Source organism: Triticum urartu, chromosome 5 (assembly GCF_003073215.2).
Source record: "Triticum urartu cultivar G1812 chromosome 5, Tu2.1, whole genome shotgun sequence".
Lineage (NCBI taxonomy): Eukaryota > Viridiplantae > Streptophyta > Magnoliopsida > Poales > Poaceae > Triticum > Triticum urartu.
In genome coordinates, this window is record NC_053026.1 from 449,897,442 (window position 1) to 449,915,957 (window position 18,516).

General features: G+C 49.3%; 1 pseudogene; it reads right to left on the reverse strand.

Annotated features, from left to right (window-relative positions):
- Positions 1-14,707: 14,707 nt before the first annotated feature.
- On the reverse strand, positions 14,708-17,655 carry LOC125507121 (annotated as a pseudogene).
- Between the last annotated feature and the right edge of the window lie 861 nt (positions 17,656-18,516).

Here is an 18,516-nt window from a genome sequence, read left to right on the forward strand (position 1 = left end):
CGAGGCGGTAGGAGCACGGAGCTGCGACGGTACTACTGCTGAGACCATCAAGCGGTACTACCGCTGTGGCCCGCGGTACTACCGCTGCGGAGCGGTACTGCCGCTTGTGACTCCTCAGCGGTACTACCGTTGGGTACCATGGTACTACCGCTGGGACCCTGACAAAAACCACACTCAAGAAAATCAGAACTGCCATAACTTCTGCATATGAGCTCCGAATTGAGAAAACTCAAGCTTGTTGAAAACAAGACGACGAGTAGCATCAAAACAGCGACTGGTTATAGTAAGAAGAGGCAGGGGAGGATTGCCAACAAAAAGAGGAGTGAAACCTCCAACCGAGAAGAATTGGCAAAACCTCCAACATCGAAAACATCATAGAAGAAGCATGCGAACTCCGTTTTCGATGAACTCAAGCTTGTCATCAAGATGACCATAAGCTCTAAGACTCACAAAGAGAACCAAACAAGAGCCAAGAAAGATGATGTAAGGATGCAATGGTTTGAGCTCTCTACGAACGATACGATCAAGCTACTCATCGAGAGCCCCCCTTGATAGTACGGCAATCGATCCTATAACCCGGTCTCCCAACTACCATCATGAGACCGGTAAAATAGAAAACCTATCAAGGGCAAACCTTTGCCTTGCACATGGTCCACTTGAGCTAGATGATGACGATCTTGACTTCCTCAAGTTGGACCACCTTTCTTGATTGTGTTGGCACGATGAAGACTAGATGATTGCTCCCCCATAGACCACTATGGGTGAGCCACTCTTCGGCACATCTTCACAAGTCCATTGTCACCACAATGGCCGGCAAGCTTCAAGCACTTGATCTCTTCGCGATGATCCACTTGAACTTGCACATGGCAATCTTGATGACGATCACCACTTGATGTCATCCTCTCCATGGGTTGAGAGATATATTCCTCTTGACACAAGCCCATGAACATGTACCTAACCCCACGTAGAACTCTCACATAGACCATGGGTTAGTACACAAGGCACAATGGACAATGCTTACCAAACCATGGGATCACTTGAACCCTCTCGGTACATCTTCTATGCTTTGTGAGTTGATCAACTTGATTCACTCTTGACTTAGTCTTGATCAACCTTGAATCTTTCCAACTCTCTTCGTTTGGATGATGTCTTGAAGGTAAACATGAATGATCACACAATCTTCTTCTTCAAGACATGCTTGCAATAAGCTCAACTCTCAAATGACCAATCTTTGGATAATTCCTTGAATAGCACCTTGGTCGACACAAACTTTTCTTGAAACCAACACATGTACTCCAAGAAAAGTCTATGGACAAAACCTTCAAATATAACTCAAGGCAACCATTAGTCCATAGAGATTGTCATCAATTTCCAAAACCAAACATGGGGGCACCGCATGTTCTTTCACTTTGCTTCACACTATTACTCGTGTCATTAAGCATTGTATGACCTTGCGATGTACTTGACTAAGAAATCATTGGGCGACACAGGCGGCTGCCGATCCGCTTTTCCAGCTGGCACTTCGTTGCGCGTCCTCCCCTCGCCGCCGCCGGGCTTGCCTGCGCGGTGGACGGCGGCGGCGAGGCTTCGTTCCCATGGCTTTTGGACGACGTGTAGGCGATGTACTGGCGATGACTTGACGCATTGAAGGTGGATTTGGTGCAGCGGCCGCAGTGGCGTGCCTCCCTTGTATAGCGGGAGCCGATGCGACGGAGGAATTGAGCCAAGATCGCCATGTCCCCAATCTGGAGAGCCCGCCCACCAAGCCATGGCCGGTGCTCCCGTGGGATAAGGTTGTGGCCATGCAACAGCCAGCACATGCAGCAGCCATTGCCCACTTCCCCGACGAGGATGCGGTGGTGGCAATGCAGCAGATGTCGGGGCCATCGCACGTGACCTGGCCTGCCTGCTGCTATGCAGTGTCGGGCGTGGATGGCTGTCTGGTGATGCCCCATTGGATGCGACATTGTTGGATGGTTGTCGCTGGAGAGGCTTGGACCTTCACGTCCAACGGGGTTCGCGATCTGCATTGTTAATGGCGATGCATGACGGCATCCATGTGCTCCAGCAGCTCGGTCTTATCTACTGCCACATGAGAGAACGACGAAGATAATGGCGGCGTGTGGAGACGTCATCTGATGCGGATAAGTCATCGGCTGCCACTTGTTTAGGATGCCGCGGGGCCGCCAAAGCGTCCTGACTATGGATTTTGGCAACCTCGGTGATCTTCCTCCTTCGTCAAAGTCTACAGCTGCTAGGATTGTGGCAAGTGGAGGTGACAACATATAATGACTTCGATTGGATGGTGTTTTTCGAGTACCTGGTCTCGAGCTTCGGGGTGAAAACCGTTGATCTAATCCTAGTTGGTTATACCTAGCAATGGCGGTATTTTTGCATCGTTACCTTGTTGAAGGCATTGCTTATAGTTTGCTCGGACTTTATCTTCAGGGTGAAAACCCATGATCTGACCTTCGATGGTTGGATCATGTCGTTTCCTTCATGAAGGTGTTGCTTCTGAAGAACCTTGCTCATTGTCTTTGCTTCGGTTTTCTTTCTCCGTCTAGGCATAGCTTCGGTGTTATATGAATTTGCTCTTTGCCAGCGTGATCTTTCGCATGTGTGTGTTAGTGTTGGATGTGTGCATCTTAGTTATGCAGAGGCCGGGTGTATGCTCATTATGATTGTATCCCTTGATACTACATTATGAGTCAATAAAAATGTCCTTTGTCGAAAAAAAGAAATGATTATAATTGTTTCATTTTGTGATGAAAATGATTATAACCATACTCTTTGAGACGATTGAGCAAAGTGTCAAAGAACAATATAGGCAAAATAACGGGTGCAAACAAACCAACTTGGCATGTCCATCTATTATGCTTGGGATTTAATAAAGAGATCTCTTTAATAAATTTAGGCTTTGTCTTGACATTGAGTCTATGACAATTCTATTAGGCCATTGCCTATTTTGTCCTTGACCGACCAACTTTTTATTATATCCGTATATGTCTCTTCACAATTTTTCATGAATATACTTTAACTATCACAAGTAGTCTTAATATACACATGTTGGCTGACTTGAGCGTTTAATCGTGTCCATGAACATGATCAAATCTTCTCCTCCCGCAACATTTGATTGTTGGTATGTCGGATCACCTAATTCTATGGAGAGAAACAAAGAATGAAAGACATTGGCACATCGATAGTTATTGATATTTTAAAAAGAGATTATACTAACAAAGTTATAATATACGTACTTTATAGGTGAACAATCTCATGAGAATTGCGAGCCGCATGGCGAAAACAACATAGCTGCCGGTTTATTTTATTTTTTAATTTTGCTGCTAATTTATAACTGTGGATTATTGCAATTACTCTTTAGGTTGCCAAGCTCTCATGAGCTATTTATTTGGAAAATCAGAATGTATTTTAGTTAGTAAGTGGTGACCAGACATCAGTCCTGGCCATGAGCAGCCCGACCCGACCCGGCCCAAAAAAGTCTGACCTGGCCCGGCTTGACCTTATACACGGACCGGACTTGGGTCTAGGTTTTGAGCCCAAAGCACGGGCCAGGCCGGGCCCGTTGTTTTTGCCGTTTGAGGAAAAGGCCTGGCCCGTGGCTCGAGGCCCGACGGGCTTTTAGTATGATGGGCCGAGCTCGGGCCTGATTTTTAGACCCGACAGCCGGGCCAGGCTCGGGCCTGAGTTTTTTGTATCGGGTTTTGATTGGCCCGGCCCAAAGCCCGGCCCGGCCTGAGGGATGGCCAGATATACCAGACACCGAATCCCGTACAACGGTGACCGGCACATGCTGTCGGTGGCGGCGGTGCCACCGGCGCGCTGTCCTTGGAAATCATCGTCGTCACAGAATCGGATTAGGCTCCGGGTTGCAATGCAAAGCAGGAGGCGTGACTTCTGTCTTCGGCTCACCGTGATGTATCCACGTTGGTATGCCGTATGCCTACTCCTCTCACGTCCCCGCCCGCCCCCACCCCAAAGAAAATACAAGCAAGACAAGGCAAAGGCACATGGGATTCCGAGTAAAATGCAGGCACGCACACTACTTTTTTTTTAAAAAAATGAAAGGACGACCCTCGGCCTCTGCATCTGGACGATGCATACAGCCACTTTATTAATTATTGACACAAGACCGTACAAAGTCATACAACAATAATAAGATTAAAGCCACCAAACAAAGCAACATCTGTCGCTATCCCTATTCAGTTGATGTAGGTGCGCTGAAAGTCTGGGCCTAATACCAAACAGACCACGCAGCCAAACCTAAACATCTAAAGACTTGAGGTCCCACCCAGGACGCCTGCCGGGTATGGGCACCCACCAGTCCGGCATGCTTCTCAATCAGGACCCCTGCTGGGTATGAGGCCGCCGCAGCCACCTGCCATGAATTCATCTTCAGAGCTGTACTGCTGCATCAACCTTGGCCGGTCCAACTGCCGCCGACGCCACCAAGACGCCAGGCAGCGTCACCCTCCTGCGCGAGTCCATCTCCGCTCATCAGGCGTCGAGTCTCCACTGCGCCACGCCGCCGAGATCCGCCGTCATCAATGAAGCAGATGAAACACCGCTCCTCCTCTTGTCCCCTCCAACCAGCACTCGCTCCAAACAATGCCCCCATGAGGGAGAACGATACCGATAGCACCGTCATCGTCCGATCCAGTAGACCCAGATCTAGGGTTTCCCCCGGAACTTCCCGATCAGGTTGATGAGACCTGCAACGACGATGTCTCTAGAAGGAAACGACGTCTGAGACGCCGCCATCGTCCGCCAAGACCACAGTCTGGCGCAATTTTCATCGAAAGCCACGTCTTCCCGACCTCATGGCTGACTGGAACCGAACGGAACCTCGCCACGAAGACGTATGTTACCGTCGGTACTCCGGCGGAGATCCGGCATCTCCTCACCGGTCCCTCCACGCGCCGTCGGTCGGCGAAAGGCCTCCCCGCGACGGATCCAAACGGGGCGTTGGATCCGCAGTAGCCGTCGTCACCATCACGAGCAGGACAACCCACCTCGCCGGATGGGGCACTGCCACCGCCGCCGTCCATGCAGGGCCGCCGCTCCGCCGACGATGGTGCTCGGGCCCCCGCCGCACAGCCCGGATACTCCGTCCTAGCCGCCGCCGTTGGATCTCATGAGAAGGGCCACCCCCGCCGCCTCAGATGGGATCCGCCGCCTCCCCCCGCCCAGGACCTTTGGCACCGGGCCCGTCGCCACCGCGGCCCATGCCGGCGGCAGGAGGGGGTGGAGGGAGAGCTGTTGGCGGCGCTAGGGTTGGGGCCCCTGGCGTCGCCCGGGGGGAGGCGAGGCGAGGGGTACGAGTTACTAGAAGCACATATATGTACTTTTCCTTTGCATGGACACGTATATGTACTTAAACAGTTTCTATCGAGGACCTGTGTTGTAGAGCGTCGAGATTGATGAAACAATCATTGGAGTGTTATTGTCACTAAGCTTACTCGGAGAGGGAAGGTCCGTTGTCTAAGGGCATCTCCAACATCGACCCGCAAATCTCCCGCATGCGTCTGGACCGTGTTGTTCGGACAGCGGAAGTCATCTAACGTTGACCTGTATCGGTCCGCTGGATGGTCCGAACGCGATTTCTCCTGCAAACCGGAGACAAACATAGGGGGAGGGGGCTTTGCGGGACCGCTTTGGCCCACCAAAACCTCTCCCCCTCACCCGCGCGAGTTCTCACCATGCCGCTATAGAGCGTGCTACTCAACATTGAAGACGGCTCAGGATAGACGCAACCTCTCACCTTCACTTCATCAATCTTATCGCCGGTGGTCATGAAGACGGTGGATGGGGGACGACACGGGCTTGGAGTCGGGTGCCGCTGCCGTATGATAGGTTTTGGGTCGGGTCTTTTCTTGTTCTTAGTGTTCGAAATGTAATGAAAATCCACTGTGTTTATATGAAACCGCCATGTTTATATGAAACCCAGCCTTGTTTGCATGAATTTCATCCGGTTTGTTGAAAACAGTTTGAAATGTATGCGACTATAGTTGGATGGCGGCTTCCCGCATTCATATCCGCAGACTGCCCCCCCCCCCTGTCCGTGGGCGAATGTGGGAGGAAATTTACGAGTTGCCAGGAGATGCCCTAATGAGGATGTTATGGGATTTTCAAGGTCGTCCATCAAAATGGGTTTGAGGCAGGAGTTGTCATGCGGCACAGGGAGTTGGTGGAGGCCCTTTGTACTCTCTGCTAGTGAACCTTGCGACGCAGGGTTGGCCTCTCCTGTGGGCAGTGGTTGGCCGGCAACATTGGTTCATGTTGGTTGGCCAGGTGCTTGAGGTCTTCTACGGCGATGGGATGGCGCGACTGTTGTGGTTTGGCGGTGGTGCGATCCAGGTCGTTGATTTGCAGGCTGGTTTTGGCAGGCGGCGCGGATATGGTACGTGGTGGGGGTGGTGGACGACTTCCAGTAGTGAGCAGGTATAGGGAGGCGACGTTGGTTGCCCTAGTGTTGTGCTCTTCTCGCATGTTGTCTGTTGGAGTCGGCCTCTCTAGGCGTTGTTGTGTCGTCGGACGGATTGGTGTCGATGGACGGCGGTCGTCGGTAGTCACTAAGTTGTATCCCAACCCTGATCCACCAGGACTGGTTGGGGACGTAGGTGCGGGGTGCTTCCTACCGTGTAGGTGATGACCCAGACTCGATGGTTGATGTCGGGCTAGGAGTGGAAGACAGTACCTTCACTCCTGCTACCATGATTGGGTGGATGTGACGTGGATAGTTGGTAGTGTTTAGGGGATGAAATCTGGAGCGGCGACTCCGGATGGTGGTTCGCATGCTTGGCTCTCCGACGGGCATCATGGCGGCGACGATGGTGTGTCTTTTGGTCATCTAGGCAGCGAGGGGTGTAACGAGGGGCATCATTGAGGCGGCGGCGGTGTGTCTTTTGGTTATTTGGGCGGCGAGGGGTGTAGCGGCGGGTAGCTCGGGCTCGTTCTCCGCTCAAGCAGTGGCAATGCCCAGATCTAGATATGGTGGCTTTTGCTCGTTGTGGACTTGTGGTTGTGGTGCATCTTGGTGGTATGATTGAGCTATCAAGCGAAAATTTCACGCTTTGACGCCGACGATGGTGCCACCTGCAAGTGCCGCTCTCCTCTTGAGGACATTGTTGTGGTTCTCATCTCCATGCTAGAGTTCTGGATGAACACCTTAGTCCGTCTAAGACTCGGTAGCGAGGACGCATAGTGACGGTGTCCCGGCTAAGTGACATCTCACCATGTCGACTCCGAGCTTGGTGGGTCGGGCTAAGGACCCCTTTGTTGGTTATCGACCTGAGCCACATTGGGCAGCCCATCGTGGATAATAGGAAAACTCCAGAAGACTTGCCGACAGGAAGCTGTATTCGTGGACAAATCTACCTCCTCGTACATAGCTGATTATGATCCATGTACCCTAGCCCAACCCCCCCCCCCCCCCCCCCCCCCCCCCCCCCCCCCCCCCCCGCGGGTTAGCTATATAAGCTGAGAGGCCATACTCATAGATAAAGAAGCCAACAATCTCTCGATACTTTGTACTGTAGATATACTCCAATGCAATAAAGTAGAAAGTATGTTGTATGGTTTTAACTTTTTGAAGAGTCTGAACAGTAACTTTGTGTCACTACTACCATTGTCCCAAAACACCTAGCTTAGGATACCCTACCGAGGGATCTACCGGATTTAGCTCTGTTACATATGCCGTTTCCCCTCTTCAGGGCGCTGTTGTCGAGCTTACGTGTCATAGGGCATGTCATGGCGTCGTATTCAGACCTACTGTGCTATTTTTCGGCAATGTAGTTGCGTGCCTTTAGGCTTTCTGATCATTCCGGGATCTGATATTTAAGAGGGCTTCCTCACTACTATATACTAGATGATACCCCAAACGTTGCTGCAGGAACCTTGGTAAACATACGCATAAAATAGATGTTAAAATCCTAAAACTATTGCAAAAACAAATTTAAGAATGCTCTCGGTCAAATGGGGTGTTAACAGCCTAAAACAATTGCAAAAGGCAATAAATAGATGTTAAAGGCCTAAAACTACTGCATAAATAGATGTTGAAAGCCTAAAACTATTAAAAATAATAAAGTATATGAAGCATGTCACAAAATGTTACTCCCTCTGTCCCATAATATAAGAACGTTTTTGACACTACCCTAGTGTAAAAAATGGTCTTATATTATGGGACAAATGGAGTATATAAAAAGAGAAATCTATTGGATTGAAGTCAAACGGGGTGTCATTTTTAACAAAAATGTGTAATATGACCTACATATATTTGCTCCAAGCGTCTAACATACAAATATATGTAGGTCATGACACAGAAATGTGTAACATGACAGTATGTTGTGCACAAAAATTAGTGAAACAAATCCATACATGATTGCTGAGGTGGCATGGTCGCATGAATAGATTAGTGCATAAATTGTAACCTATAACCACATGCATGACTTGATAGATTAGTGCATAAATTGTAACCTATAACCACATGCATGACTTGATGATGTGGCATAGTTGCATGAAGAGAAAAAAACATATAATGAACTACAACTATTAAAAAATAAGGTATACCGTTTGACCGTGTATTTTGGTTTGTATTTTATCTGTAGACGAAAGTCTGTTTTGAGAGGGAAAATGTTACGGTACTCTCACTCACTAGCTGACAAGTGATATTGTCCTATTCCCAGCTTCACCCCATGTCCAAGGAGTTTTTGGAAGCTTATATATACGTACGAAATAATTGAGAGCGGTACCGTACATCCCGACGCATGGGTATGGAGCCGGCTTCCAGTACATGGACGCATGGCGAGACCATGGTAGCTAGCTGTCTGCAACCTGGACCGCTAACGACCACCACCGGAGTAAATCACAGTGCTTCTCTGCGAGCCGGGCCCGCCCCATGTGACCGGGATGATGCATGTATGTTGCCGGGAGAGATGGAATGTTCTCAAGCAAGAGATGGGAAGAGTATGCATGCGCTTGGACGAGCTTCATTGGATCAAAAAGGCCCGCTGCGGCTTGGGGACAAAAAGTTTTGGCCCGGCCGGAGCGGAGGGCCTCACTCGTGACGTCCACACTCCGACGAGGACAAGGACAAAAAAAAAGAGACGAGGACAAGCTACCGACACTCCGCTTTGGTGCTCGACAACAATTTCCTTTCGTTATCGAGCATCCAGGGTCAGATACCCGGATTACACTCAGGACTTGCAAACATTGCTCATTTTCTATCACCGGCTGGCAGGCACAGGGATATTTCAGACCGGAGGAAAAGGAGAGGCCAACGGTCCGATGGATTAACCGGTCTCCATCTAGAGTGGGGCACGGCGACAGTGGGCGGTAGCTGGCTAGCATAGCATCAGATCATTAACACCTTAACAGTCTTGCCTGCAATCACTGCTGCTGTGACCAGTACTCGCGCATGTGCAAGCGTCCAACGTATCGCCCCACACACTAAAGCAAAAGTTCTGACATGTGACAGTAATCGTGCCATGGGGGCTGAACGGCATCCAAGGCGATATGTACTGGCTATGATAACTGGGTGTGGCTCACAAGATTAGGTTCCTTGTGTTCAAACTAAATCATCATAGTCTGAGTTTTAGATTTGATATTGGTGGCTGTATTTTTTGGACTTATTTCAGACTTTTCGTCGATGTGTGTTGTTCAATGAGAAAAGATGTATCGGTGCATGTGTTTCTAGAGTTGAGTGTATGTGCGCGAGCATCTGCTCTTTTAGTGCGTTAATAGAAAAATTATCTCATGCCTACAGCGTTAGTTTTTTAAGGCAAACACACGCTTTCATTAAATCTCTTGCATAATGTTTACAGATATGGTGACTGGATCATAGGGAAGATCGAGCCAAACGTGCCGCCCACCTCAAAGTTACAAGTTATACTTTTATACATGAAATAATAACTTGTAAAATAATTTTGTCTAGCCTGAACCTCTTGAATGATTGCGCCGTAGCTTGCGTTGGAGCCCCTCTTGATTTCTTCCACCAGCCCCTGGCAATCGGTGGCCAGGTGAATCCTTACAAGGTTGAGATCCTCGGCAAGAGAGAGACCCTCCCGACATGCCAGAGCTTCCAAACTAGTCGGATCGGTCACATTGGCTACAACAATGACAGACGCCCCCATGTAATCGTCTAGTTTGTTTCTACAGAAGGCTGCCCCCGCTCCAACGGTGCCATCCCGAGAGAAGGCGCCATCAACATTCACTTTAGCATGGCCCGGACTTGGTTGAACCCAACGCCTCCTTGTCTCCCTGTTTGCCGATGAAAATTGCACCCGAACATATTTAGCTTGAATTGTCCCTAGCTCGAACAAGTATGACTCAACAGATCGATGAATTTGCTCAGAACTTTGGAATATGCTGTCATGGATAGCCTTTCATCTAGCGGTCCAAATTACCCACAAGGTAACGATCATCCTTGTAAACTCCTCTTGCAATAAGGTATCATTCATGAAGAACATCCATTGTTTGGCATTGGGCTCGTTGGATGAAATCATATGTTCAGTTAGACTTGCATCCGATAATGCCCAGGTGCACATTGCCACTATACAGTCCACAAGTGAACGGCTCCATGAATTGGCGCAGCCACAAAGGGCGCATGCACTAGATGGTGCCATCTTCCTATGGTGCAAAACATCTGCTGAAAGCACTGTTCAAGAATTCGTTCGATTAATCAGTTAAAGGGCCAGTTAATCGTTACTCGTAGGATGGCCGGATCGAATAGCACCTATTCATTGTGTTAACTTTCCAGGCAGATTAACTTGCTTGTGAGACCGATTAATAGGTTGCCAGGCCGATTAATCACTGCAGGCGCATTAACTTATGGGGAAGCAAAGCCCAAATTTTTGGACTGTAATCCCTCCTATCCCCCTCTCGCCCCTTAATAGCTAGGGTTCGACCAAATCGTAACATATTTTGGTATATTACATAGCTGAGAGCATGATAGTATTGTATAATACCTAAAAAATTAGATATCTGGTGGCATGTTCCTATTTAATCTACCTATTACTGGTAGACCGATTAACCCAGTTAATAGGCCGATTCAACGATTAATCGCTACTCCCAAACCAACCGAGCAGCTAACAGTTACCAATTTCCTTAACAATGGCTGAAAGTATGGATTGGTGAGCAAACCACCACACACATGATTCAGTTTAGAAGGAACCGACACTTTCCATAGTAATTTTGTCCATGTTTCTTGCTACTTGCTCCGAAATGAAAGAGCCTGACACGCCCTTCGGCCAATTCTCACGACGGATCTTTGTCTCCACAAGCATCCAGTAAGCTGATTTGATGCTGAACATTCGCCTTTTTTTTTCAAAATACCAAGCCTAGAAATCCTCGTTACACGTACACAATGGTATGCCAAAAATCGCCTCTGCATCCATAGGTAAAAATACTTGTTGAAATAACAATTCATGAAACCCTGATGTAGGAGGACAATCTTTTGGAGCGTCATCAACCCAGATGCCCAGATGTTGCTGCTGCAAGAAAAGACCGAGGAAAGAAAACTTGAGGATAAAACACTACTGAGTTCACCAGTTCAGGGATAATCTTCTGCGATGCTCAACTTTAGAATGTCAATGGTAGTAGAATAGTAAGAGCAAGTGCAATAAGATGACATAAGCAGACTATAAGAACTTAAATATTATATCTTTGCTTGGTTGGATGAGAGAGAAAAGGAGATAATGAAAACGGGCTGTAGAATGAGAGCCAGCTATAACATGAGACTCAAGACACTTAGTGAGACTATAAAGTGAGCCCTCCATTAATAAAGTAGTACATATTTAAAATTTACTATTGTACATATCGACTATTAGTTTGGCTCGAGATGACATGACAACTCATTATAACCGAATTGTTGGTTATTTTATTAACCACGATCCAATAAAGGACTGACAGCCATGTTCAAAAGCGCGGAGGACATGCTATGCCTTTGGATCTACGCAAAAGTTAACGACTGTATGATCATACCAAGGTTGGTCTGCCAAATGTGTGACATTCCTAGATCCAAAAGGCTGTAGTATTAAGCAAAGCAGATGCGTTTCATGACAAAAGAAATAAAGCGACAAGGTGGAAAGGATCTTACTCCACCTGAGTGATGAATAAGCTGTCTGAAAGACAATTCACGGCACAAGCGTGTAAAAACGTATCCATTCAAGACCAATTTTTTTAAAACGTTTTTTTAGGAATAAATTTTTTTAAACGTATCCAGTCTTTTTTTTTTAGAATCAAACGTATCCAGTCAAGACTAGGATGGCTCCCATTGGGCTGGCAAAGGCGGGCCTCGAGGACGAGGTAGAGGCCCAGCAAGGCCTACTCGCGAAGTCAGCAGCTTAGGGTTTGGTTCACTCTGCCTGCCGTGGCGCGCGGCGGCACCGCACCGATCTCCTCTCCCGCGAATCGTCCTCGTCCGATTCAAATCGAAGCTGCAAATAGAGCCGCGGTCGCCATTGCTGGCCCCGATCTCTCGCGTCGGCTCGGCGGCTCCAGGAGGAGGTGAAAATCCACCCCCGTGGTGGTAGTAAGTCGGATCTCGCCCCTCCCTCCCGGCGCGCAGGCCGTCGCCTTTGCTGCTGTTTCCTTGCGTTAATGTCTGCACCATTCATGACCATGGATGATGTGCCCTATCTTAGGTACAATGTCGACTGCTTCAGCGGCTAAACGGAAGGGCTCATCCGGTCAACAGGACGATGATCCCCAGGCCCAAGCCAACAGGACGCTGAGGAGGATTCCTAGCCGAACACTGATTGATATTCAGTGCCAGACCACTCTATTTCACAAATCTGCTGGACGTAAGCTAGGCTGAGTGTAAGCTGTGACAAGATTATTTTAGGACTTCATTTGCTGGCTTGCTGCCAGTCTCAGTTCACTGTCATTCTTGCTGCTTAACAGACGGCCTCTGCTTAACTGAGGTGGTTCGTCCTTTTCTGGGTCACGAAATCAAAGCCAACAGGTTGAGCAATTTCGATTGAATCTTAGTTAGTTGCTGAATAAAAAAAAAACAAGATATGATAGAAGCCAGAAGCATACACGTACGCACTTTGAGAGCCGCAGAAGCGCAAGTGTGATATTTCACTACACTGTTGAAGTTGTTACTGCAACCATGGGTCTGCATGGAAAGTAGTAGATGGTGTGCTTCTGCACATTATGTCCTAGCTTCAAAATTCCAAGTAGAGCATCGGTTTCAGTGCTATACCTTTTAGGAACAAGTAATGCGATGTTTACTTGTTTATTAATCAACATTAGGTCACATTTTTCTTTTAGGAAAGACACTAATAACACAGTTGTATTGCATATGATCCTACCCCCCTGGTTAAAGGATCCACTTGCTTAGCTTTTCTCCTGTTCTTGTGTTTGCAGGACATCTGGCATCATATACTGTCCCTTCTGCCACTGCCAGATGCTGCGCGAGCTGGCTGTGTGTCTCAAACATTTCGAAGCTCCTGGAGATCCCATCCTAACCTCACCTTAAGTATGGAAACGCTGCGCCTCGATGGACATACATGCAGAGAAGATAAACTGGCACGGGTTTTCACCAAGAGAGTCAACCGCATTATGAGAAAACACTCAGGCGGCGTGAAGACATTCAACCTTAGTTACTCCCTCCTTTCCGGTTTTCCGGTTTATAGGACTTATCTCAAAATTTTCGTTTTTCCATTTTATAAGGCTTAATTTGGTTGTTTCCCATCACATGTTCATATTCCAAGGTGCATTAAATTATTGCATGCAAGTATTAAGAGAAAATTGACCAGTGCATGTACTTTATGCATGCATGCATTGCAATTAATGCATTGATAAACATAATGTTTTAAGGAAAATGAGAGCATTAATTAGGTGCTTTTGCAAACTACAAAAAGTATTCCATCACTCACCATCTATCTTGGTTGGTGAGATTTTTGAATTGAGTCCTATAAACCGGAAAAGAGGAAGTATAATTACCTTCGTTCTTTTCTGGACACTAGTTATCTCAACAGGTGTCTTGAGATTGCTGTTACTCCAGGGATTGAAGAGGTCAAACTTTCAATGCCTCTAGGATGCACCGCGGTTCATTACGAGTTCCCATGCCCGGTTTTATCCAACGGGAGTGGAAACTCGATTCGATATCTTCACCTCAGCCGTTGCGCCTTCCATCCCACGGCCGGGCTTGGTTGCTTGACAAGGCTGTTTCTGTTGGAGGTGTGCATCGCGGGAGATGAGTTAGGGCACCTTCTGTCCAGTTCTCTTGCTATGGAAGAGTTGTGTCTCAATAGTTGTGATAAGATAATTCGCCTCAAGATATCTTGCCTGCTAAATCGGTTCAGCTGCCTGTCAGTGTTTCATTGCAAGTCTCTGGAAGTGATAGAGAATAGAGCTCCAAATCTTTGCTTTGTTCGTATTGATGGTGCTGTAGAGAAACTTCCGGTTGGAGATTTATTGCAAATGAAGAGACTACACATGTTGGATTACTACGAATCTGACATTATTCATGATGCTTGTTCCAAGCTTCCATTCATTATGCCAAATCTTGAAACCCTTAACCTATCTTCGGCTGGAGAGGTATATTCTCAAACTTTAGTTTTCCCATTATTGTTTTTGCAAGGATGACTAGCAGTAGATTTGATTGTCGGAGACAGGTATTGTTTCATATATATAGTTGTAGTCATGCCATTGAATATGTTTAACCTTTTTTAAGGGAAGAAAGTATTTAACCAAGATCTATATGCAGATGTTTAATACACCAATCTTAATTGTCAGATTCCTCTTCCTGAAGAACCTGCTGATTGATCTTAATGATGGACAAATGGGGAGCTTTTCCCCATCCTATGATTATTTTTGTCTAGCTTATTTCCTGAATGCTTGTCCTGTCCTAAAAAAGTTTGTCTTGGGTGTAAGGGCATCTCCAGCCGGTCCCCCAAGACGCCCTCCCAGGCCACTTTTTAGACGCTGGTGGGCAAAAAACGCCCCACTCGGTCCCCCAGAAAGCTGTTTTTCGCCGAATTTGACGAAAGTTAGCGCCGGCACACCCACCCCAATCCCAGGCCCATGGGGGCAGCTGGGGACACCGGCATGTCTTTTTTGCATGCACAGGCCCACTTGCCAGCCCATCTTTCTTCCCCCTCTCTCCTCTCTCCTTTCCTTTCTCTTTTTTCTTTCTCTTCTCTCCTCTTCTTTTCCATCCGCCACCTACCACACACACAGCCGGAGCGGAGCACGCATGGCCGCGGAGGGGCTCGTGCCCGGCGCGGAGCGGACAGCGCATGGCCGGGGCAGGGCTCGCGCTCGCCGGCCATCTTCGACGTCGCCGGCGAGCAGTCCCCTTGCATCACCACCAGCAGCTTCCCTACCGCTTCCGGCGCGGCTGCCAGCGCCTCCCTCATCTTCCGCTCCCCGCCTCCCGCGCAGCAGGACAGCCACAGCAACGCCACCACGGCCTCGCGCCCCATTTGCCCATCACGGCCGCCGGCGCGGCTGTAGTGGGCCGCCTCTACTACAGCATCAGCGCGGACTCCGCCGCGGCTGTGGACGCGGCCGCCACAGCGAGCGCGAGCGCGGGCACTGCGTCGGCTCGGACCATCGACGCTCGGGCGGGCCGCGCGCGTACCTGCACAGCTGCGGCCATGCACAGGATGGCTGTCGGTGATGCTGTTGGGGAACGTTACAGAAAACAAAAATTTTCCTACGGTTTCACCAAGATCCATCTATGAGTTCATCAAGCAACGAGTGATTAGATGCATCTACGTACCTTGTAGATTGCGAGCGGAAGCGTTCAAAGAACGGGGATGAGGTAGTCGTACACGACGTGATCCAAATCACCAGAGATTCTAGCACCGAACGGACGGCACCTCCGCGTTCAACACACGTACGGAACAACCACGTCTCCTCCTTCTTGATCCAGCAAGGGGGAAGGAGAGGTTGAGGGAGATGGCACCAGCAGCAGCACGACGGCGTGGTGGTGATGGAGCTGCAGTACTCCGTCAGGGCTTCGCTAAGCACTATGGAGGAGGAGGAGGTGTTGGAGAGGGAGAGGGAGGCAACCAAAGGCAAAAGTAAGAAGTCCCCCATATCCCCCACTATATATAGGAGGGCCAAGGGGGGGGGGCGGCCCTAGGAGATCTAATCTCCTAGGGTGGTGCGGCCAAGGGGGAGGAATCCCTCCTCCCCAAGGCACCTAGGAGGTGCCTTCCGCTCCTAGGACTCTTCATCCTTGAAATCCTAGGCGCATGGGCCTCTTGGGGCTGGTGCCCTTGGCCCATGTAGGCCAAGGCGCACCCCCTACAGCCCATGTGGCCCCCCGGGACAGGTGGCCCCACCCGGTGGACCCTCGGGACCCTTCCGGTGGTCCCGGTACAATACCGATGTCCCCGAAACTTGTCCCGGTGGCCGAAATAGGACTTCCCATATATAAATCTTTACCTCCGGACCATTCCGGAACTCCTCGTGACGTCCGGGATCTCATCCGGGACTCCGAACAACATTCGGGTTACTGCATGTACATATCCCTACAACCCTAGCGTCATCGAACCTTAAGTGTGTAGACCCTACGGGTTCGGGAGACATGCAGACATGACCGAGACGACTCTCCGGTCAATAACCAACAGCGGGATCTGGATACCCATGTTGGCTCCCACATACTCCACGATGATCTCATCGGATGAACCACGATGTCGAGGATTCAAGCAACCCCGTATACAATTCCCTTTGTCAATCGGTATGTTACTTGCCCGAGATTCGATCGTCGGTATCCCAATACCTCGTTCAATCTCGTTACCGGCAAGTCACTTTACTCGTACCGTAATGCATGATCCAGTGACCAGACACTTGGTCACTTTGAGCTCATTATGATGATGCATTACCGAGTGGGCCCAGTGATACCTCTCCGTCTCACGGAGTGACAAATCCCAGTCTTGATCCGTGTCAACCCAACAGACACTTTCGGAGATACCTGTAGTGCACCTTTATAGTCACCCAGTTACTTTGTGACGTTTGGTACACCCAAAGCACTCCTACGGTATCCGGGAGTTACACGATCTCATGGTCAAAGGAAAAGATACTTGAAATTGGAAAACTCTAGCAAACGAACTATACGATCTTGTGCTATGTTTAGGATTGGGTCTTGTCCATCACATCATTCTCCTAATGATGTGATCCCGTTATCAATGACATCCAATGTCCATAGTCAGGAAACCATGACTATCTGTTGATCAACGAGCTAGTCAACTAGAGGCTTACTAGGGACATGATGGTGTCTATTATTCACACGTGTATTACGATTTCCGGATAATACAGTTATAGCATGAATAAAGACAATTATCATGAACAAAGAAATATAATAATAATACTTTTATTATTGCCTCTAGGGCATATTTCCAACAGATGCGGCCTCCTTGAGGATCCTCGCCAGATCGGTTTCTTGGCATCTTCGCTGACTCCGCCCGCAGACAAGACGGCAGCCATGGCCTCCACGGCCATCTTGACCCGTCCATGCTTCTCCGTGTCGTCCCGGGTCAGGTAGGGCACCATCTCCGGCGCCATGGTGGCCAGGATCCTCACCGCGTCGACGTGCGCGTCGATGCCCCCGCCCGCGCACTCCACGGCGCATGGCCGGGGCGGGGGCTCGCGCTCGCGCGGCTGTGGCCGGAGCGGAGCACGCATAGCCGCGGAGGGGCTCGCGCGCGCATGGCCGGGGCGGGGAGGGCCTCGTATTCTTCGTCCTCGCAGTGGCCGTCCCTGTGGCCGCGAGCGAGCAGGGGGGAGCCGGTGCGTGCGTGCACGCGCGGGCGGCAGCAGCGGAGGGCGGCCACGACCAGGCCCGGGCGCGAGCTGCTGGAAGGCGACGCGTTCGACGGCCTCGCTTGGGGGTGGAAACGGCTGGAGATCTTTTCACCCCCAAGCTAAAAATTTCGCCGGCAGCCCCCCAAGCGGCGAAAAAAATGCCTCCTGGGGGGCCGAACGGCTTGAGATGCCCTAAGTCACTTCTCCTCTAGCTTGCAACCATGATATCAAGTATCTGCATGCTGTGGAACCATTTAACTCGTGTGTTGCTCCTATGGATGTAGGTATCACAGACTCGAGTAAAGCATGAACTGATTTCTGATGGAGATATGAACATGAGAAGGGTGCCAGGACATCTCCATTGCAGCGTCAAGAATGTCAGGATAATGGGCTTCTGCTCTGCAAAGAGCATGGTCGAACTAACCTGCCATATTCTTGAGAATGCGACTTCGCTCGAGCGCCTTACCTCGGACGCCATATACGACAATAGTAGTTATGGAGACGCTGAAAGATCTTGTGTCGGGGAAAAAGGTGAATGCAACCCGAAAAGCAGGAGTATGATCATGCACGCCCACAAAGGGCTGGGGGTTATTGGTAAATATGTCGTGGAGAAAGTTCCCTCCACGGTTCAGTTGAGTGTGAAGAAGCTCTGCAGCCGTTGCCATAAAATCAAATCCAGGTATGGTAATCGGACTACCACTCCCTAGCGTCCTATCGGGCGTTGAATGGGAGCTTCCCCTT